We start from the raw sequence: 23,915 nt of genomic DNA, 5'->3' as shown, positions 1-23,915 counted from the left end.
TGGAAGGTTTTCTCATGAAAATTGTTTTCTCAAGACGCTTTCATTTAGCGTCCCTAAAGCTACACCCTTTAAAGCTCCTAATTTGCATGGTAATAAGTTGTGGAGAAGAAGAAGAAGCAGAAAGACCATGTTATGTGGTGTGTTTTTTTCTCCCTCTGTGCACAGCAGCACAATCGCAAAAGACTAATTGAATAAGCTCATTATGTTGGCTGTTAGTTAGCAGCAGAAATTCTGTTCATTTTTCATATTGCAATAGTCAACGGCATACCTAGGAGGCAACATGTCGCAGATCAATGTCCCATCAGACTATGGCAGGGTGTTTTCTCCTTAAGTGAAGTGACAATATAGTAGTCTAGCACTAATCTTGTACACACACTCTTACCCATTAGGTGAATGACGACTCAGAAGTTTACTCAGTAATCTGGCTTTTATTTCTGGAAGCTGGGAGACCTTGACACTGACAAACAAGGAGCTTTGAGGGTGTCAGGTCTGGCAAGGCAGACCATTTAAGATATCCCCAACATTCTCTATTGCCTTAATGATCTAGGCACGAGTCAATTCATGTGACCATGCTGGGCAGAGTGAACATGCAAAGGCAAAAAATGGCATATGCTTGGCTGGGTTGCACTGAAAAACTGCAAACTACTTTGTCCAGAGCAGCACTAGAGCACTCCCATGGGCTTCAATACCTGGGGATATTTCATTCTGAGGATAACCTATTGCATTTCTCTATTAACAGCTCGACTGCCTACAAAATACACTGCACACATGTTGATTGATCCTCACTTATTTCAAGATGAAGGGCTGCAGCCTTGGAACTAGGAGGGGAAAAGGAGAGGATGATAGATGCTGGGGGTCGAGAAACTGGGAAGATAATATAATTCCCAAATGAATTATCCTGTCCCAGAAAAGTGAAAAAAATAAATTTCTAGGAAAGTCAGCCCCACTTTTCAGAACAAGCTATGTGTCTCAAGTCAAGTTTGTTGCTTAGCTACATCTTCCCAAAAGACTCTTGTGAGTATAGTAAAGATGAAACAAACGTGTTAAAAATAGAACACCAAGAAACATTTATTTTCAGATAGAGGGTTAACAGTAAATGGAACAGGCCGGAGAAACAGCTAAGATGATTCACAGCAGATGGACAACATTTTTTTGGGGGGGGGCACTTTAGTGGGGTTTTTAAAAAAATGAAAACATCATTAATCGCCTCATTTAGCATGCATGTATTTTGCACTATACTACAATACTTTTCAGAATTTGGAAGATGTAAGAAGACTGTATGGAAATCCCTTGCAGATGATCACAATGACTTGAGACAAACAGTCAGATTGGGTATCCACAGCAGTGAGCAGAGGAGGAATGACCACTGGGAGAAGTGCAGAGAGAGAAACACACCATGTTGCCCCTGAGGCAGCACAACTAGCCACCTTCATCTGCCCCATATGCAACAAAACATGTCTCTTCCATATCAGTCTCTACAGCCACAGCAGGTGCTGTAACTCTCCAACAGTTTGACTTCACCCCCCCCCCCAAAGAACACTCTAACATTGTCTCCTGAAACAGACAGGTGCCAACAAGAAAATGTGCACAAAAATGTCCACAGAGTAACAAAAAGCTATTTTCCAATTATAAAACTAGAAATAAAGTGGTGGTGGGAAAAGGGAGTTCCTGCATGGAACACTTTCCTGATTTATTTTTAGTGCAATGCCTTCTTGCTTCTTTGTGTTAGGACAGTTGATCTCCCAGATCCCTCCCCCAACTGGAGGTAGTCACTGTAAGTGAGAGCAGGACACAGCATTAGTATCGTACAGGACTCTTGGGCAACTGTTGGGGCCTAAGCACTCCAGCCAGAGCACACCACTGATGCCTGGCTGGGTCTCCCTTTAACTCATGGCCCAGTTGAATGAGCAGTAGGCAGCTGGGTGTGGCAGCCACTATTTACATTTTTGCAGAGCTCGGAAGAGCAGAGATTTATACATTTGTAAATTTTGCTTTCTCTACACTTCTCATTTCCCCATTATTAAGTTTGGTTTGCTCTCAACGCAATGTATATATTACCCTTGGGGTCCCTTCCAGCTCTGCAATTCTATGGTGCTATGAAATATATGTTTTGCAAAAGAACAACTCCACATGAAAAGTTGGATGCATTTTCCTATAATATATGTATTTTTGTACAAGATAAGTACACTTTTTGTCTGGAATAAGCATTTTTTGCAAGCAGGTTCCCCTTAACAGAAGTAATTTGCGTACATTATTTTCACCGATATGCACATTTCTAGATGCATTCTTTGGTTGGAGAACTGCATATAAAAATTCAGGAAAGAGCAGATTTCAGAAATGAATTATGCATTGTCAATTACAAATTAATTATAGTGTCAATTACTTACAGTGGGTGACTCCAAATTCTAATATGAGAGAGATTCTCCCATCCAACATTTCTGGGAGAACTTTGTGTACAACTCACATTAGTAACTGAGCTCAACAAACTGGAATTGGATATCGGATGATAGCCCATTGGAATGCTTGACACCGATAGCCCCAGAATTACGCCTCTCAGTACTTGGGCTCCACAAAGCAGGATCTACATCTGTTTCCACTGGTTTTTGATAAGGACAGGAATGTCCCAACCCCTTGATAACTCTGCAGCAAGCAGCACCAGTTCTTCCTAGCACAAGGACAGCCAATGTGGGGCCTTCTAGATGTTGCTGGACTACATCTTCTATCATCCCTGGTCATTGGCCATGCTGGCTGGGGCTGATGGGAATTCGAGTCCAGCAGCATCCCAAATGCACCACGTTGCTTAACGCCTGCTGGAACGAATCAATTTGTTGGCCATAATTGCAGTGATCCCCTTAGGGATTGGGGGCTCTGCCACAATACCTTCACAGAATGTTCCCAGCATTTTATGAGGCATTTCTCAGGGAGGAAAATCTCATCTAAAAACTCAAGAATTTTCTGTCATACAGAGCTAGGCTTTCTCAGTGTTTAATATTGATTCTAAACTCTAACCCAGTTTATCTTTCTCACCTTGGCTAGCAACACATTGCTACTCATTATTTTCACTTGAAATAAAGCCAGTCCAGGACAGATGCTTGGCATTGAGTCTGCACTCTGCTGTCCATGGAAATCACAAATTCTATTAAACTGGGAACAGGCCACAAGTGAGATTAGATATCATCTATTCACTTGGCTTCCTCCGTTATTTATAACTCTGCAGAGAATGAGCTACTGTACTTGCTTGCTGACAGTAGGACTCTTATTTAAACTGGGGACCCTGAAATGGCATGAAAGCTTACTCATCATGTCTTTTTTAACTGCAGTTACTATTGATAGGATCTTTTCTCATACACTTTTATTTCCACCCTGTGCCACAACCATTTCTGATTTTCTGGGTTTGCTTGTATTGCCTGCTTTTTTCTATCAAGAGATATAACAATTCCTTGCTTAGAATTCAGTGGGAAGATCTTCTCATATCCAGCCATTTTTTATTGTCCTGAGACTGTTGGATGTGCATTCCCAAATAGTCTTTGTGACCTTCTTCTGAAGTGAGAAATATTCCTTTTTCATTTCCAGTGCTGATGGATTCAATGGGCCAGTCAGCTTCAGATGTATGCATTTAAAAATTTGTTTTGACACCCCCATTAATTAACATTTTAAATATTACCCAACTATGATTTTTCAATTGTACATTTCCCCCAACTCCCTCATGTGCCTTCTGCCAATAATAAATCATCCTCCTATACAACTATAAAGTTTTGATATATGAAGCTGAAAATCCAAAGAAGGGGATTTTCTCTTTTTTTGGAAGGCCCGAGAGTCTAGATTTCTAAAAGAAAAATGCCTTGCTAACTTAGGAAAAATACATGATATTTATAAACTAAGCATTATAGGGCTGAGCCTAAGGAGGAGGAGGGGGAGTTGGGGGCTTTTTTTGTATGCAAAGGTTTTGAGCAATATCTAAACCAGGGATAGGCAACCTAAGGCCTGGGGGCCAGATGCGACCCAATTGCCTTCTCAATCCGGCACGCAGACAGTCCGGGAATCAGCGTGTTTTTACATGAGTAGAATGTGTCCTTTTATTTAAAATGCATCTCTGGGTTATTTGTGAGGCCTGGCTGGTGTTTTTACATGAGTAGAATGTGTGCTTTTATTTCAAATGCATCTTTGGGTTAGTTGTGGGGCATAGGAATTCGTTCATTATTTTTTTTCAAAATATAGTCCGGCCCACTACATGGTCTGAGGGATGGTGGACCAGCCCATGACTGAAAAAGGCTGCTCACCCCTAATCTAAATGCACTCATTGCACAGCAGATTTTCAGTCATTGTTTAGAAAGAGAACAAACATTAGTTGTATATTTAGGAAATATTGCTCATCAGCATAGAGCTCAATCTTAATAGCCCTATTCAGACACTGAAAAAAATCCATTGTAAATCAGGGGGTGGGTTTGTTTGTTGCTCTGTTGTCAGCTGCAAATAGCTATACACTCTGCACCCAGAAATGCACACCCTCAGTAACTAGCAGTAGTTAGAATTTAAATCCTAACTAAACATTGTGCAAGGCCTCTGATTCAGGCTGGATCATCCGTGGATCATGCCAGGTCAGACTGGAACTGCTTCGAAGTTATTGATCAGGCCCTAAATTGGAGCGATGAGACCATGCACAGCCCTGCTATCTATCTCTAGAACAAAATCCCTCACTTGAGGCATACTATTGCAGGCTGGATTTTGAAGCATCTGTTCATCCAGGATTCTGGGGAGTAGAATAAAAAGGCCAAGTGTAGCTATCTCTCATGTATCCCCATTGATCGAGCATTTTGTTCTCAAGGGTTAGATGTTTAGGAGATTTTAGGAAGGTATGATTGTGAGCCTTTTCAAATGCACCACCCACAGCACCCTGAGATTTGAGCCTATAAATACAGGCCAATTCCAATGTAATTATAAAACACTGGGGAAGAGTTGTATTCAATAATACAACTCAGCCTATAATAAACTCCATGGGAGGTAACAATTCTTGTTCAAAACTCATTTAAGACAGTGGTGAATGTATACTCCTTTTGGTACTACTATGACTGCTTTAGCTGCTGAATTCCCCTCACTCAAGTTTTCTAGCATGAAATTCAGAGACAATTAATATATCCCTCTTCACCCTGTTCTAAGAGAAAAATCCAAAGCACTGTGGCAAAACTCCAGCTACTTCCTTGAAGCTTTCAACTTGCTGGATATCAGCGGCATTAGCTTGCAATTATCCTATGTGACAAGACTACAAATTCTTGCTTTCTACTTTCAAACCAACCTGATTGCAATTTCCTCCCGTATTTTTCCTAGAACCACTTATAGTTCTTCTCCTAATGGAAAAACAGAATGGCATACAGATATGGTCATGGAAAGCTTAGCCTCTAGTTACTACTGGTGCCAGTAAGTACTCTTGTGGTTATAATCAAGCTACTCAAAGCCTGACTATACATTACATATAAATGTGTGTAACAAAAGACCCCCTGGCCCTTCTGATCTTTCCCCTGTTAGCGCCAGCTAATCTGCCTTGTACTTCTAGCTGAGAGGGTGAGAGTGAGCAAGCAATGACAAGCAGAAGGAAAAGGAGAAGCAGTTGTCATGTGCTTGATCTCATCCCTTGTTCTTCTGGACAAATGTAGAGATGGTGCCAAGCTTCGTAATTATCTGTCACACAATAATTTTTTTGTCTAACTTGCAACGCTCAGCTATCTCATTAACTGAGTACTATTTCTCTACAAGGCCCTTATTAACTGTGGTGAAGTAGGAGATGAGGGCCACATCCACATCATACATTTAAAGTGGTATCATAACAACTTTAAAAGTCATGGTTTCCCCCAAAGCATCCTGGGAAACAGAGGTGCCTGTTTGCCCCCACTATTGAGGAGGCCAACATCACACGATGTGCTGACATCACGTGCAGCATCGTATGGTGTGCTGATGTGGTGCACACACTGATATCACTCAATACTGAGGTGACCTAGCACCCACCTTAAGAACTTGCAGGGCACCTGCTGTGACCTGTTTTTTGTTCAGGGTGCTGAGAGTTGTTAGGAGACACCTTCCACCTATTCACTCCCAGAGTTACAGTTCCCAGAATTCCCTGGGAAGGTGAATTGGCCAGATTGACTTAGTCAAGTCCAGGTAGGATACAAACAGTTGATCCACAAACCCACGGATGAGAAGTAGGGGGAATTTTGCCTGCTAATTGCATTAATTCCAATCATACCACAGTGGCTTAAATCAATATAACCATGTTATAGTAATAGGCTAAAACCCACAATCCATTATAAGTTCAAGCACATTTCAATGTATGGCAATCCTTTATACTTCTCTGTGATAATATATTGTAGACAGAAGTTTCCATCTCCTGGGAAGTGTAGGATGGAGTCTAAGTGAAGAGAGGGAAGTATTCCAAGATTTTAATGTCTCCTAAGAATAGGAGATAAAAGCATAATTCACTGAGCTCTTATTTTAGTCAAATAGGAAACTGAACACTATGAAGACGAGACAGCAACATGAACTTTGATGGGCACAATTTTCTACTTGGTAATGGCTCTAAGAATCACCGCCCAGACATCCCTTTTGGACATTGCCTCCTAGTGCCAGACATGGAAAGCAGCTTGCATTATTTGCCCTGCCTGCTTCTTTACTCAGCCTCAATTTTGTGATGTTTTAATTGCCCAGATAAACATATTGACCAGTGTGGATGTTTTGAATGTTATCTCTGATTAGCTTTGCAGCATAGCTCCAGTTTTCTAAATGTGTAACTGTTTTGGAATACAGAATAAAGGTGTTGAAGATGCTGAACTCCTTTGTCAGCCCCACCACTGCTTCATAAGTTGTACAGTAGTAGCGGTTGATGTGACTGTGCTGCTATCCCACCTTCCAAACTCACAATGAAGTTGCATGCTGGTTCCACCTAGGGTAAGAGCTAAACTTCTCACCTGACAACATCGTAAGGAGACACTCCAGTCTATCTGAGTACCAGGATTTGTGTTTGGAATGGCCTCTGTGGCCTGATTTGCATGTAACCTCCAGCAGGAAGGTTGGCACCTCTATGATTGGTCAGAAAGTGTGGTAATTCAGAATAGGAAAGAACCTTGCCTGAGAATCCTGGAGAGTGACTTCTGACAGTTGCTAAAGTTACTACTGAGCAGTGTTCGAAACTCCAATAGTAATGGGCGCATTCTGAGATAGAGAATGTTATTATTGCGAGCGTTTTTCTGAACTCTTGTCACAGTACCCTGCACCGAAGATTTCCATTCAAGTTGCCATGGCTGGCGCTGGGGGCGTAGCAGGAGAAATTCCTCCCCGCCAACCCTATGTGAAGGCGATCGCTGAAGCAGAACCTCATAGACAGCCACGTCTCAGCTAGCTTTGCAGATCGTGCTGCTTCCTGCCCGCCTGGTCTGTAAGGAGAGGGTGGGGGGTGGATGAGCTGTGAGGCTACAAAATGCCTCCTGCCAGACCCTAAGCCGCTGTGGACTCCCAGGGCCCCATCAGCGCTGCAAATGTGGAGCTGCTTGTAGCTCCAAACAACCCTGTGAACCCCAACAATACTCTCACTCCACGAGGCAGCAGCAGGAGTGATCCTGCCTCCTCTTCCTCCTCCTCCTTCCCTTCCCTCTACATGGCCAGGTGGGGAAGCTGTTTAAGAAGTTGGAGCAGTAGAATGAGCAGCACTGCATTTGCAGCCTCGAGCATCCCTCTGTCCCCCGCCACTGCCAGGAGCATCCTTAGATGTGCCTCTTTTGGTGCTGCATGAGCTGGGGATCTGCCAGGCACCATGGCATAAATGCAACTAGAAATTGTATTTCAGCACCCCACGTTCCAGGCTCTATGTAGCTCCTTGCTTTTCTTTCCCAGTTTCAAACAGTGCTACTGATCTAGACGGTCTGACTTAGTGTAAGGCAGGCTCCCATATTCCTATGATTGCATGCTTCCATACCATGTTGGTGAACCTCAAAATCAGGGGAAGATAAGAAGAAGAAGAAGAGTTTGGATTTGATATCCCGCCTTTCACTCCCTTAAGGAGTCTCAAAGCGGCTAACATTCTCCTTTCCCTTCCTCCACCACAACAAACACTCTGTGAGGCGAGTGGGGCTGAGAGACTTCAGAGAAGTGTGACTGGCCCATGGTCACCCAGCAGCTGCATGTGGAGGAGCAGGGAATCGAACCCTGTTCACCAGATTATGAGACTACTGCTCTTAACCACTACACCACACTGGCATTGATAGATGAAATATCACAGTTCACACAGCTTCAAGTCAGCAGTGCTATTGCAAGATGAAGCGTTTTCACTATACTTTTATGTCACTGTACTGAGCCAGTGGTGGAAGTAGGCTCGTCATCCATTTTTAGTGGCACAGTCACTTCGGGAGAACCAGGAAAGGAGTGGAATTGAGTGACTGGAGACTAGCTGAAGCTAAAGGGTGCAAATTGAATTAAAAGCCTCTTCTGCTGGTCAAATGGATTAGCTCTGTTTTCTCAGCTTCCTTTGAAGTTTGATCATTTTTGTTCTGCTTTATATTCAAATAGCCATTTTGAAATCGGGTCCCCAAAGTAATTTGTGTTTAGCCTAGTATAGATAATACTTTGTCAGCGATTTTTATCAAAGCATCATCAGTGCATTGAGCTTTAACTTCTTTGTTCTCCCAGCATTTTGCCAAATCCCTCTTTGCTGCAGCTAAGTTTGATTAACTCTAACAGCCAAGTTATGCCTCTTCTTATTTCCTGCATCCCCGCTTAAGATCAAATCTGATAATAAATATCCATTTACTCACCCCCACTGTTTACGAGTTGTTCACTAATAGCGTGTCCTCAATACTAAATTATTTCGAGGTTCTGGCATCACCACCTACCACAATTCTGTGGAGGGCCTGCCCCTTTGGGGATTTTGAGAGTCCTATCGTTGCCAACATGCCCCTTCCTGCCTTTTCTATAAAGTCTGTATCTAGAGATAACCAGAGGTGTCCCACCAGTCACGCGGGGTAAGGCAGCTGCCTCAAGCAGCACCCAAGAGAAGCGGCACTGAGCAGGACAAGGAAGCCACTGACCCACTGGTTCTTTCCATGCTTTCCTTCAAAACCAGGCACTGAATGGCTCTCCAGGCACTGGAGAGCCAGTGTGGTGTAGTGGTTAAGAGCGGTAGTCTCGTAATCTGGGGAACCGGGTTCGAGTCTCCGCTCCTCCACATGCAACTGCTGGGTGACCTTGGGCCAGTCACTCTTCTCTGAAGTCTCTCAGCCCCACTCACCTCACAGAGTGTTTGTTGTGGGGGTGGAAGGGAAAGGAGAATGTTAGCTGCTTTGAGACTCCTTAAAGGGAGTGAAAGGCGGGATATCAAATCCAAACTCTTCTTCTTCTTCTTCTGAATCTCACCCATCGTGGCTCAGCTACTTCTGTCATTAGAAGATAAACACCTATACACAACATCTCTCTTGAGAGGTATCTGATCCATGTATTTTCTTCTGTTGAGAGTCGGATAGCTCATTTGGGAGAGTATGAGACGCTTAATCTCAGGGCCATGGGTTCAAGTTCCACATTGGGCAAAAGATTCCTGCATTGTGGGGGATTGGACTCGATGGCTTTCAGGATCCCTTCCAACTTCTACAATTCTGTGGTTCTATGTTTCTGTCAGGTCTCCCTGCATTTTCATTGACTCATTCTTCTTTGCCCTTGACTCTTTGGGGTGATTCATTGTGAACCAGAAGCTGTTCAGCTCCTGTCAACTTTTCCCCAAGGGTAAGTTTCAAAGCTGCTCTGCTGCAGCCTCACTGCTATTTAAAACTAAACAGAACTACAAAATGGCACAGCAGGCGTGACCAGGTGAGCAGATGGCTGTCAGTCTTAAACATCAGTATGGTGTCATGAGGAACTGAGCAGCTGATCAGACTTTGGTACTAATTATCATAAGCAGGAGGAAAGAAACTGATTTGCTTTTGCACACAAGAAACAGCAAAGGAAACTCACAGATGAAAAGAACTACCAGAGTCCAGGCAACATGTATGTTCACTTGCTTTTACAGACTCATTGCCTTTGCTTGCCATTATCACTGTGATTGAAGGCTTCTGTGTGGGATGATGTAGACTAAGATGGCTTTCATTGAAACACTGCTAAAATGTGTATTTGTGTCTTTTTAATACAGATTGGACAAGCAGTATATTTTCAATCTGTCAGCTTGACTGCTCTCTTCCTTCCATCTTCCCTGTAACCTTTTAATGACCTGTACAGGTTCTTCCAGATACCTAATTCAAACAAGTGAGTTATGGATTAAACACATGAGTTACAAAGTGAAATTTCATTCAGAGCTGATTATTTGACTCCCTTTTTATTTTTACAGCTAAAATTCCGGGGTTTATTTGTTTCATTTTCCATTCTACTCTGCACTATTAGTAGGAATGCCTGCTTAATGGCCCCTGTCTTCACCATCACCACCACCATTGTTATCATCATAGCTATTATTATTATTATTATTATTATTATTTTCCATACTGCCTTTCTCATGGGAGTCTAGGATGATGAACAACACAGGAAAAACAATCCATACAATAAAAGTATCTAAAAATACATTTATAAATACACACACACACACACATATATACACACACAAACAATATTATATACTGAAATTTCAGTTGACATTCATGCCTCAAAAGCCTGGATGAACAGATTTGTCTTCAGTTTCTGTCTAAATGTCATCCACATGGGAGATAGATGCAACTCCCTGGGGAGAGAGTTCCACAATTCATAAATTCTCTCCTTTTGTTCCAGACATGCTAAACAGAGACCAAGTCCTTGTGACCCTCCAAAAATTGTTGGACTCATCAGCTACACCCAGCATGGCCAATGGTTAGAGATGAGGGGATGTCAAGGATGATGGGAGTTGTCCAACAACATCTCTAGAGGGCCACAGCTCCCACACACGAGGAACTAACATAACACAAGACATTAGAAAAAGTAAACTAACAGAACTGCTCAAGGCTCTGATAAAATTATCTGACTTAATGTTGCTGTCAAAATTAGCCTTGGGTCATTGTAGTCTGAGAAAGATTTATTAGACTATGTTAAATCACCACACAAGGCCACCATTAGTGGAGACGCAGTAAAGCAGTACCTTCACATTTCCACAACCATAGGTCCCCTAGAAGGCTATAATTCAAATGTGATTATACTTTGGCTGAAGAAAAAGCAATGGAATCCTCAAATTGGTACTAAATCAAAAGAACAGGGATGCTTTAAAATTTATTCTTTAAAAAAGAAAAAAAATCATTACAATATATTGCCTAAACTTTTTTTTTTTAAAAAAAATGTTGGCGTTAACATATTACTTACTAGTCCATTTTCAATATATTACAGCTATTTGATGGGATGCAATGCTTAAAAGGGTACTTTGCATCTCAAAGTTTGAGTGCCAGGCCTAATATGGGGTCTAATTAGCTGAAAGGAGTGAAGCATACTTTTAACTCTAGAAATTTAAATACATGTATTCTAAAGAGAAACAATTCAGATTACTGCATCTGTGGTAGCAGCCTGGAAGTTTTATGAGCTCTGTGTGAGGTCAGTGAGAAAGGGGTCTGAATAATGTAGAGTACAAACTGCTGCAGGAGCTATCCCAGGGCTCATTCCTCTGTCTTGCACATGCAGGTTATACAAGCAAAAGAGTCTTCTGACTGAGAAATGCTCACTCCTACACATGGATGACATAGAAATTAAATTTGTATGCACATTTAAGGGCACATACCTATTTTGCCATTTCTGAACACCGCCAGATTTTGAAATTTGCATTTCTTTGAATTTTGCAACACAATTCTCCAACCAAGTAATGTGTACAAAAATGCAAATAATAAGGTAAAGTGTGCATAAAAGTGAGAACGTTACTAAAAATTGTATTAGAGGAAGTGGCTTTGCAAAAATATGTATATTAGGCAAAACTGCACTGTGTACATGAGGAGAAGTTTGCCTAAAATGCTGGTGATGAGGACATAAAAAAATAATAATGCAAACTGATATGAAATCTGGATAACTGAACTTAAGGGCAGAAAAATGAAAAAGTTAAAGAAAGCAAAAGTTGAGAGATTTGCTCACCACTGCACACTTACATGCAAATATATAGGTGTGCAAACTGTCCTGCATATATCAGATTTTTCATTCTGTGTTTTCCCTCGTGCCCCCCCCCCCGAGAGGTAGAAGAAAGTATGGAAGAGAACCGTACAGCTATAAGACAGATGGAGTAATAAAACATAATTATTGACATTGTTGTTCTCTGTGTGAGCAGATATGTATTCTAGTCATAATATGAATAATTTATTCTTCTATTTGAATTTCTGATGAACAAAAGCTGAACACTGCCTTCCAAACAAATGCTTTATTCAGCTGCAATCCTTCCTCGCTTACTGCCTCTGAAACATACAAACAAATCTAACTTCTTGTTTGGTACTGGAAATAATTGGTAAAAGTGGTTTTAAGTCAACACATGTCATTTTTCTTTACATTTCCTCCTTTTGTTAAAGTCAGAATGTGTACTACCGGAGGTGCAGTTATAATGTATAATGGAATCTGATGGACTGCAGTTTCCAAAGTGGACTCTTGTTCTGATCTGGCTGGTGCAGATCAGGTGAGTCTGCTTTGGAGTCGGAGTTCATAAGAATCCACTCCCACTCCACATCCCACCACTCTGTTACACAGTTTTCCCACACTAATAGCAGGACATGGCCCAGAGCACTATGGAAGGTGAAATCCTTGCAGGGGCTCTTCCTATTCTATCACTTGGGCTGTGTGATGGGAGGGAAGAGGTGAGGGAAGCCTCCCTCTGCCCTTTCTGGTTGTGTAAGTGTCACACCTGTAAAACATGTTCAGAGCACATTCTCTTTCCTCAAGTAATCCAGGGAACTGCACTTTGTTAAGAATTATCAGAACTGTAGCTTTGTGAAGGGTAAACTAGAGTTCCCAGGACTCTTTTGAGGGGAAAGGATATGCTTTGAATATGTTTTAAAGGCAGCCTCTGTTGCTCCTGCTGCAACCGCACCAAAAGAAGGGAAGAGATGGTTAGGGTTAAGAGGTTGGGTGTGTGTGTGTGTGTGAAGGCAACAGAGATAGAGCAGTGCACAAGCCTTCCAAGATTTTCAGGTTGGTTCCAGGCATGTTTCCATGATTTCTACCCATGAGGGATTGGATGGTAATGGAAAAATCTTAAGCCAATCTTTGGAAGATGCAGTCATCTCTAGTTCTTATATAGCACAAGTGATAATGGATAGTTAATGGGAGTTAATGGGGAGAATGAGCACTGCAGTGCAGCAATGGCAAGAGGGCCACAGGTTTCCCACCGCTGGCATCAGTGGATGATGAAATCATGGCATTGAACTCGATAAAGTAATGTTTGCAGGCTGCATCAAAATGGACTAATAAAAGGCCTAGTAGCTTCAAGGGAACATTTGCATGTCACTTATTAGTCAGATCTCTATAAATTAAAACCCATTATGCTTAATGTTATTCTGCAATCGCTCTGGAAACTACTAATCTTGACCTCTTTTCATTTCAGCTGCCGTTTGGCTATTTCTAGGTCAAGCTGCCCCAGGGATCTTAAGAAGAACCAAAGTCAAAGCAAAGCTGTCAGACACAAATGAACAATTGCTGGCAAGATAGGACAATCCATGTTCCATGAAACGAGAGATGAATGAACAACCAGCAAGAATAAATAATCTATAGGAGACAATGTAATCCAGAGATAAGTGAGATAGCAAGTTGATTTTGAGGGGGCAATTCTCACGAGATCTTGCTTCTGAAAATCAAGCAGTTAATAAAATTGTATGCTGCTAAGAAGAAATAGTGAGAATGGCAAAGGTGGTGGGAAATCAAATACACTTCTGACGTAAACTGGTAAATTGAATTGTGACTAGAATTGTGCCATCCTAACATGGTGCAAATGTACACTCAAAACAGCAGCATTGAAACACTATGAACAATATGGTCTGTGTAAATAAAACAAGCTTTGAGAGCTGATGTTGCTTGAGCCAAATCCTGATGGGTGCAGTCATCCCACTCACCCTTCCTTAGTTGCCAATCCTAGAGACAAAAGAGGGCGTGGACGAGCAGTATATGTGACAATAGCAGCTGACCATTGTGCAATTGATACAGAATGAGGTTCTGCCCCTCACTTGATTCTCAAGGTGGATCTGCTTCAAAATTAGTTTTTGACCTGGAAGGTCGAGCTTTCAAACTCTAAACAGGAATTCAAATGTGAAGAGAAATTCACTGTAATCTAATTCCAGGTGGCCACAGTCAACAGTTACCTGAGGAACCTGAGTTAAGTTGGCATAAGATGCAACCAACTATGCCTGCTGGATTGACAGGAGAAGAATCCATTTCTTATTGCTGCTTAAAATAATGAACTGTCACACTTCGGGAATTCTGACTGAATAGTTTTTGTTGTGGACAACATTTTATGTCGCAGTGAAAGGTAGCTAGACTCAGATGTACACGTAATGATTAAAAACATCCCTGTCTATATTAAATGAGGCCTAGAAATCACTTGGTCTCTCTGTCTCTCTCTCAACCAACCAACCAACAGTTTCTACTGATAGATATCTACTCTGTAGCTGACAAACAAAGAGGCTGGTGTCAACTTACATAATGAATTCCTTTGAGGTAGCCACCACGTAGAGTCGATCCAAACCCCCGGTACCACCTAATTTAGAGCCCTGTATGAGAATGTGTCACTTGGTCCCTGTGGAAGATTTGTGGTCTGTGGACAGCCCTTTGGGGACCCCTATTCATTCAACTAAATAAACATGAATATATCCAAAGATATGACAGAGCTGCCTGCTCCCTAAACACTGCTTAATGGTGTCCCTTTCTGAGCAACAATTACACCATTCTCTTCAGCACCAGGCATCTCTCTGACCATTTTGGGCGAAGGATCACAGCTCAGTGGTAGAGCATCTGCCTTGCATGCCAAGGGTCCCAGGGTGGGGAGAGACTTCCTGTCTGAAACCCTGGAGAGATGCTGCCAGTCAGTGCGGACAGTACTAAGCTAGATAGAGCAAGGGTCTGACTCATTATAAGGCAGCTTCTTATGATCCATGCCAAGGGAATGTGCATGCAATAAATTCCTCAACATTGAGAAGAATATATCCATAATCAAAGATTTGTATCCTACCTTTCTGCTTCGTTAAAAAAGGATCCCTAGTGAATTACAAGCAATGTTTCAGACACAACCTAATAAAACTATCAGAAATCACTGTAATGAAATGAAAAGAAAAAGCTGTTCACCCACAGATATAGTAAACATGCTATGAACAAGCCATTTCACTGCTGCCTCAAGAACTCTGTATGTGCCCTGGAGCCTCTGCTTGCACATTGGCCGGTACTTTATCAAAGTGAAATGATTCCAGCCTGCCTGTAAGTTGGAGCAACATTATTGCATACTAAACGTTTCTAGTCAATCATTAAAATTAGCTTGAACCTAAATGTTAGCTAGAAAATGAATATTAAGTGTTCAGTTAATATGGCCACGGGACCAGAAGCATCATAAAGATGAGGAAAATCGGTGCCTCACAATTTTAAAATGTGTTTGATTAAACAAATTAATTTTGTAGAGTGCTTTGAAAATGAACAGTGTGGTGTAATTGCTTAGCATTATGATAATGAGGTTTGCTAACTTATCGACAGCTCCGTTTATTATACAGCATAAAAGGCCTACAATACAGTAATGTGCTGATAATGCTCAATATCAAATAGTACTGAACTTTTCCTTCTTCTTTTCTTCATTTCCCCTCACCAAAAATGTCATGCAGACCCAGTCAAATCAGATGGTTTTCTTGATCAGCCTGGTTAATTTGCTCTAACAATGTCATTGCATTGTCATTGTAAATCAGGTCACTGAAAAATATGGGAATTGTAAAACGTGATACTAGATTCTCTGGTACTAGATTGCGCAGGTGGCAGTATGGGGAAATATGTAGGTTAGGTTAGTACCTGCATTCTATTTCTCCAACTGAAAGGTTATTTGATATGACTTTTGTCACAAGTTTAAAATGTAATGTTTATTTTTTTGGGGGTTGTAAATTAGGATGAGATGACTATTCCAAAGGGAAGCAATTAAATAGGAGCCCCCCTGCTCAAACACAGGGGCCACAATTCCCACAGCCCACCTATGAATTTCTCATGTGAGACATTTTATCTTTAGGAAGATAGGAAGCTTATAAAGTAGCAGATAATTCCCAACTAGTAGCTGAGATTGTGGTGTGACATCACCACTCACCTGATCGCTGGTTGGTTACTGGAAGTTAGAGGGGGAGGGACAAGGTCAGCATGGTGCAAACGCATCAGTGGGAGCATCAGATTGATACTGCGAGTGCATTTGCGCCATGCCAACCTTGCCACCTTTTCACCTCCCCCTATCTACTTTCTGCTAAGAAGCAGTGATGTGACTGCCTGGGTGTCAGACCATGCTGTCTGCTACTGTTCCCAGCACAGTGGCAGAAAGGGATTCTCAGGGCTGTTTCTTGATGGCAAATGATTCACACAGGCTCTGTTCTTGCTGGAGATTATGCGGCTTGGTAGTTCCAGCCCAAGACATTCTGCATCCTGAGGCAAGGACAATATGTTTCTCCCCCTTCTCATTTCACATGCAAAATCCATCAGACAGCTGAATCTTACTTTGGCGTTGGCATTGGGTCAGCATTTTCTGCTTAGGGAGGACAGAGTAGGCACACACAGCTCTGTCCTCCAGTATCTCACTGCCATTCCCTCCTCTCAGCATCTGCTGCCTGAACTAGGTTCTATGAAAATCAAACTTTTTCTGTTCAAGTGACTAAAACAAATGAAGACTTTAGGTAATTGCATTCGAAAGCATTTTCAGTCACCTGAGATATTGTTGTATGATCAATAGAATTTGTTGAGCAAGAATAACCTTTTTAACTTTTTGCAAATTAAATGCTGGTGATTGAGCAAATGGAAACAGAGGTAACACCCCCCCTCCACATACACAGTTGAAGCTCTTTCTCATGCATACCCAAGAGGAAGCAGTTTGCAATTATGGGCCTAACGTGTGTGGCTTGCAAAAACTTTTTCTTTGAGTTTATATTCTAGGCTCTCAGGAGACACAGGAAGGAGCTGTGGAAAACTCAGAGTTTCTATCTATTATTCTCTCAAATAGGTCCATTAGGAAATCTTCTCTAGCGAGTGGTGATCTTTTTTTAATTTTTTAAAATACTACTATTATTGCATTCATACAACCCTCCTTGTTATTTCTTTCATTATATGCAGTCTGTTCATTGCCTTTAAAAAAAGCTCTTTATCCACTTTGATTAGATAATTTCTCCATTATTTAAGGTTTGCGGTAGTGTTGTGAAGAGGAGTCTTTATCCTATTTCTTCCACACTGGGATCTGAAATCATTAGTTCGTCTTCTGCTACAATGATGGTTTCCTCTGCCCTCCCATCCTCCCTTCCTTGCTCTTTTCTCTTCCTTCTCCTATTGCTTTTCCGGCTTTGAATAAAAACGAATGAGACCGATCCCATCCATAAGTTATGCCTGTTGGGCAGCATAAAATCACTGCTAAGCCCCTTGTTTCAGAAGACCACAGAAGACAGGAAAATATGTGCCACACAAAGATATTTGCACATGGGGCAAAATGGGTGCGTGTGTGTGTTGCAGTGTGTGTTTGGGTGAGTGGGAGGAAGGGAGAGCAGAGAACTGAATCTTAGGAATTACATCCATAACTAATTCCTCCTTTTTGCAATGACAACAGCACACTATCAGCAATGAGCCAAATGATCAAAAGACTGGTTAGGATAAAGGTGGCTGGATGGAATGAAAAGCATCCCGAAGCCAGCAGTTACTTGAGACTGCTGCCCTTTGCACCATTTCTGCAGATTGCCTATATCACAGTAGTCCTGCCTCAGATGTGGGCACAGGTGTGACCCTTACCATTCCTTTTCTCTGTGGGACCATGGCCACGGATATTGAACCTTGACCTTTTTGTATACTGGAGCTATGGGGTTCCAAGAATTGGTATGCTTTGGTTCTGGTGTATATGGCTGCACTCTATTACAGGGGCATGTCAAGGGCTATGATTATGAGTCTGAGTTCTGTGTGCATCTGTGGTTCTGTCATTGGGTAGTTGCATTGTCAAGTGGGAGATTTGGGCTCCAGTCCTGCTGCCCTTCCACTTTGCATTTGAAATCATGCTCCTACATGTGCCCCCAAAATAAGATCCAGAGGGTCCTGTGAACCATCTGGAGTAGATGTTAAAGGTTGAGTAGAAGGGCTGCAGGGGAGAGATGAATAAGTGAAAAGGCCTGTTGCATGAGAAGAAGCCTGTTCCACTCATATAGCAGCAATGTTTGATACAGCCCAATGTGTACACATTCATGTATGCTGGAAGTGTGTCACACCCTCCTATATGCGTGTGTATGTCTGTGTTTAGAAATCTTGAAATGTTTATCTTAATTTTTTATATCTACATCCAATTCTATAGCTAATGATTTTGGCTAGCTTTAAAATCTGTGGAACACAGGACTACCACAAATCTGCCAACTGATGCCCTAAGAGAAAGGTAAACTAAATATTTGGCCTTTTCCATCAACTTGAGTTATGTATAATTCAATGTATCTGAAGCAAACTCTTGTGGGTAAAGCAGAGCCACAAATAATGTAGAAGTATTTCACCATACCTGTGACACTGCATGACTGTCATTTTAAATTGGCCTGGGTAGCAGGATCGCTGCGCTTAGATGGCCAGTGGGATCTCGCTGTCTGTCAGATTTTTGGCTTGTTCTTGACAAGTTGTCTGACAACTCAGTGACAGCAACTACAACCCAATTATGCCTCATCCTTGCAGTTAAAGTGAGCTAGTCACAGTGTGATCACTGGGACCAAAGGGACTTAAATCCAGGGATTCTGATTGCTGTATGAATTACACCCCAGTACTCCAGTCCTAACATTACTGGGAAGGAAGTTCTATTTAAATCAGTGGAAATTGTTTTCAACTAATGTGGCAAAGGCAATGTGATGCTCCAATGTGGGTCTCTAGTTCCCGTCTCTGAGCCCAGATATACTCATGTGCGAAATGTTGCTGAATGGAACTGGTACCACACATGGTACTTTGTGAATTTACCTTTATAGTGGCATTAAAATGCAGATAGCTAGTCTGGGTTTTCAGATTCACATTGCATTGCAATAACAAAAGATCTTTTTATTTGTTAATAATGACCACAATGGGTTTTTGTGCATGAAAAACAAAAGCCTGGATCTAGTTTTGTTTTTCACCTGCAGAAACAGCTCTCATGAGTGCAGAACATGTTGTGTTTACTGACATATTGTGCCACCATATGAGATATTTTAACTGTAATATAAAAGAGCTCTCCCTTAGTAAAGCCTTCTGATACACTCTAAAATTTCTCTTTTGTTACTTTTTGCTGCAATATTTTATTTTCTGGGAGACACTTTCCCAGTGTGTTTTGTTTTATCTCATACAAATTGGTCAGTTTCATAGTTCATTTTGGACAGTTATTAAGACATAACAAGTGCATGTAGTTAGATCAGACATATTCTAAAAAAAGCATCTTAGAATGTTTTTATATTTACCTGAGTACATTCAGAAAGAATATGATGATGCTTGTACATCCTATCCACTTCTGTTAATGAAAGGAAAAGCTCTTCAGAGATGCATCACTTCTTTTAGCCTTCACACAGATTGGCTTTAAAAATGAATTAATTCTGATTTGATATGATTTTTGCTTCTGTGTTGTAAACAATAAATGTGGTTAACAGTTCCCTCATGAAACTCCAAGGTTAACCTCTGTCTTGGATCAGTTTCCTCACTATATATTTGTTCCTGCTTAGACTCACATTTGCTTATGTGTGTGTATTTCAGTAAATTACATAAATTATCAGGAAATTCTGTAACCACAGTGACTGGATAAAAAAATACAGCCCTATGAGTATCCAATTTCCATGTCTTATTGGGGAACACTGAATATTGCCATTGTCAGAAACCTCTGGTTAGCAGGGAAACTTAAAGACTGAATGAAAACCCTTGCAAGACAGCATGGTAGAAATGTTTTAAATCCACTTGCAACATCATTTGATGTACTTAGTGTGGAATGGAAGAACTTGGGTTTAACAGTATTGCTTCCATATATACTGAAAAAAAATCCATTAAGTCACTTTACTGAGGATGTCTGACAGAATGTTTTATTGACAATGATCTTGGGGGAGTACTTCAGCTACAAACTTTGTTTTCTGCTCTTTTCACGGGGAGAAAAATGCATTGAAGCAGGTGAGGACAAGATTACAAAATAATTTTTTACAGCATCCGCGGACTGCTGCAGAGGCTGAATGTTGAAAGTGGCATGAATTTTCTCCCAGGGGTAGGTTTCACCCTCCACACGGGAAGCCCCATGGTCCAAGTGGTTTTACCTGTAAAGTACAGTCATACCTTGGTTCTCAAATGGAATCCGTTCCGTAAGTCTGTTTGACTTTTGAAAATGTTCGAAAACCAAGGCACAGCTTCTGATTGGCTGCAGGAGCTTCCTCCACTCAATCGGAAGCTGTGGAAGCCCTGTTGGACGTTCGGCTTCCAAATATTGTTTGCAAACCGGAACACTCACTTCCAGGTTTGCGGCGTTCGGGAGTCAAAACGTATGAGTCACAAGGCATTTGAGAACCAAGGTACAACTGTAGTATGTATTCATGTGTAGACGGTCCTTGGACCACAAAATGGTGAGTAATTTGCTGTGTGTGTGTGTGTGTGTTTGTGCATGTGTCCGAATACAGTTGGTATCTGTATTGGAATTAGAATTTTTATATATGCAGTTGTTTTTAACCATATTATATATGCAATTGTTTGCATATGTTTTTATTGTATTGTGACTGACATTGCTTTGAGAAGCTTCATAGGAAGTGATTCATAAATGAAATAAATAAATAACAATAATTTACTTCAGATGTCTTAAACACACACACACAAATGCAGCAGAATGAACCAAAGATGGGAAAGAAGCAAAAGTTCCACAAACTAGATGTACGGTGATGCAGTATCCATTTCCACAAGGAATGTATTTTCAAATTCCTTATTCTTCATAATTTGATATGATATTATTGAGGGTTACTATGACATCAAAAAGTCACTTTCAATATTCACTATTGCTTCTCCTTCCTTTAGTGCAGTAACAGGAGTCTGTTTGAAGTCAGTCCTGCAGTGTAACTAATGAGTGAAGTAACAATGCAAGATCGCTGCAGGCCCACAAAACTCTGACACTTCCTTTTCAAGATGTGGATTAGCAGCTCTATGTGTTCCATTGAAAACTTGCATACAACAGACATCACTTTTGAAGGAAAAAAGGAATAGCTAATAAGTGTATTAATAATAGTGAGAGTAGTTACCTGATGCTATAGTAAACATCCAACACTTAAGTAAACTGATTTTTAAATGGTTATTATTTTTGTCCTTTGCTTAAAAGGTATATGAGATGGAAGCTGTTTAAATCACTAATTCTCAACTTTAATTTCCAAAACTATTGAAAAACATCTCAGTTCCATGTAGCCTTGCAATCCTGGGTCCATCAGTGCCTGATTGAAAGAATATCCTTAATTATGTTACATCAGGACGGTGACATCTTTGAGAAGACAATAGTGTCATTTTTCTTGGCTTTGAACATAAGGTGAGTATTCTCAGAGGATCACCCTGAGAATGGAATTAACTGTGAGGACACTTCAAGAATGCTAATATTTGGGCCTTTCAGATCCAGATTTTGTTGGAGTCATGAAACTGAGTGGTTTGTAACATTCAAGAAGACTTCTCCAAAACACCTTGAACTTAATGAAGAGTTGATTACTAGAAGCTTGTCTACCTCTTGTTTCATTTTCCTCTCATTCTGCCCACATGTGTAATAAAGCCTTAGGGGCTCTTTCTCTGTTGTAATGTGCCCACAAAAGGGAGTGCTTTGCAGGGGCAATGAGACAAGAATTCTTTCATTGCCAGATCTGAAGACTTTTCCTCTGAAAGTTCCTGACACCAAGTGTTACGTGTGCGTTTACTCCAACGGGGCTTCAGATTCAGGTTTGTAATGAAAACACAGCTCTGGGACACTAGAAGGGGTAAAAGAAGTTGGAATTAATGAGTTCAAGAGAAGAGCTACTGACAGGAGACAAGCTGAACACCCTTTTCCTACACACCCCATCATAGGTGCCGAGTGTGTGGGGCTGTGGGTGCTCCAGTTCCCACAACATTCCCCATAAAGGGGTGAGGCACCGGCATTTGTTTGCACCGGGGCTGTGCATGCTGTGGGGGGTATGTGTTCCCGACATCAGCACACCCAGTGGTGTAGCATATATTCCTGCTGAGCGTGCCCCCGAGGTAGCCTGCTGTGCCCAGCCCGGCCGGGTGCACTGCCCAGCTGAGGATAGGGGTGGCCAACTTCAGGAGTAAGCTGATGCCCAATAGAACTGGTAGGATAGAAGCAGGAAAACCAACAGTAGGTCTTCCCTTACTCTTCTGAGGTTTTTCAAGTGGGTTCTTCTGCCGGATCCTCTCACCGCTCCTCATCGTTCAGCCTGTCCCTGACATCGAGCTACTCCTGACTGGCTGTAAGTAAGCCAGCAAGTGGGTGGGAGCTAGTAGAGGGCATAATTGATAGATTTTAAAAATAAAATTGGTTTATATGTATTTAGCAGAATAAAAATAGTTTGCAAGCTGGAGCTAACCCACCACCTATCATGTATCTCATTCACACATCACTAGCATTGCTAAAAATGGTACAGTATAATCAAATATAAAGGAGTCCCCAGTTAAAGGTTTCTTTCTCCATGAATCAGCAGAGATGACTCATTCCCCACAATGCACCTGCAGGCATCTTGTGACTCTCTTATCTGTGTTACTGGGCAGATTTGGCACGTAACTTTCTGTCTAAAATGGCTCGGGTTACAGCATACTGTGTGGGTCCTGGTAGGAGATTGCAGGAGTTGTGGAAGGTTTTCTGTTGGAACTGTGGATTCGAGTGAAGAGATCATTTGAGGAAGAAGTTGGAAAATTGCCAGAAATCAGAGAACTATCAGTTGCAGGACTTTTCTGTAGTGAGCTTAACGGCGTGACAGAACTTCTGTGGCATATACACCCTGCCTTCTACTGAACAGAGGCATGAAAGGTTGCTTATACCCAACAAGAATGAGGTTGGTGTGGCAATGCCCCATTCATCTTGATGGATTACCGTTCACTGCCCCCATTGGAGGATGCACTGCACTAGAGAAAAACCTATCAGGATTTGCTTACATGCAACAGGAATGCAATGTTTAAGTTGACCTTTATTTGTGTAGTTTGTCAAGCTGTCTCCTCTGCACATCCCTCTGTGGGAGTTCTTGCTTTTGAACTGCATTTTCAATTCCTCTTTTCTTTGGACAAAAACAGTCCCTTCTCTATACCCCTTCTAATATAGTCTTTGCCTCCCACCTCCTTTTTGTCCTCATAGCTACCATTATTTGCTGCCTCACTGGTTGTTTTCTTTATTTAGAAAAGAAATCTTTCCTTCTGCTCTTCTCTTGCCAAGCATTATTCTCACTGATGCCTACGTTCTCAATGCAGAATTTCCACAAACCCTCTTTATGACTGACCACTTGTTCTGGCTTGTTGCTGCTTTGCCCCTCTTTCTCTGTGATTATTGATATCTCACAGCAAAACCTGCTACGTTTGAAACGAGCCATTTCTCACATTCAAGTAGAAATACTTTGCCTTGTTCTGCTTACTAGATTATCAATGGTCAACTTCATGAAATTCTTAGCACAAGAGATACTTCAGTAGTGTTTTATCTGAGAAGGTAGGGCCCCCACCATTCTGGAGATTCCCTCTCCATAATAAACACCTTGCTCTCTCCTCCCATTAAGATTTAAAGTGTACTCATGCCA

General features: G+C 41.5%; 2 long non-coding RNA genes across 2 annotated transcripts; one reads left to right on the top strand and one right to left on the bottom strand.

Annotated features, from left to right (window-relative positions):
* Nucleotides 1-1,654: 1,654 nt before the first annotated feature.
* On the bottom strand, nucleotides 1,655-7,058 carry LOC310682677. The gene is made up of 3 exons (XR_014514098.1): nucleotides 6,957-7,058; nucleotides 5,294-5,345; nucleotides 1,655-1,772 (listed from the first exon to the last, which is right to left on the bottom strand). It is a non-coding gene; the product is annotated as an uncharacterized lncRNA (long non-coding RNA).
* Nucleotides 7,059-7,214: 156 nt separating this feature from the next.
* On the top strand, nucleotides 7,215-14,541 carry LOC310681801. Its single transcript, XR_014513633.1, has 2 exons — nucleotides 7,215-7,434; nucleotides 13,553-14,541. It is a non-coding gene; the product is annotated as an uncharacterized lncRNA (long non-coding RNA).
* The last annotated feature ends 9,374 nt before the right edge of the window (nucleotides 14,542-23,915 follow it).

This window comes from Podarcis tiliguerta (assembly GCF_965153285.1).
Source record: "Podarcis tiliguerta genome assembly, chromosome: 7".
In the NCBI taxonomy this organism is placed as follows: Eukaryota; Metazoa; Chordata; class Lepidosauria; order Squamata; family Lacertidae; genus Podarcis; species Podarcis tiliguerta.
This window is presented reverse-complemented; position numbering and strand designations above follow the sequence as displayed.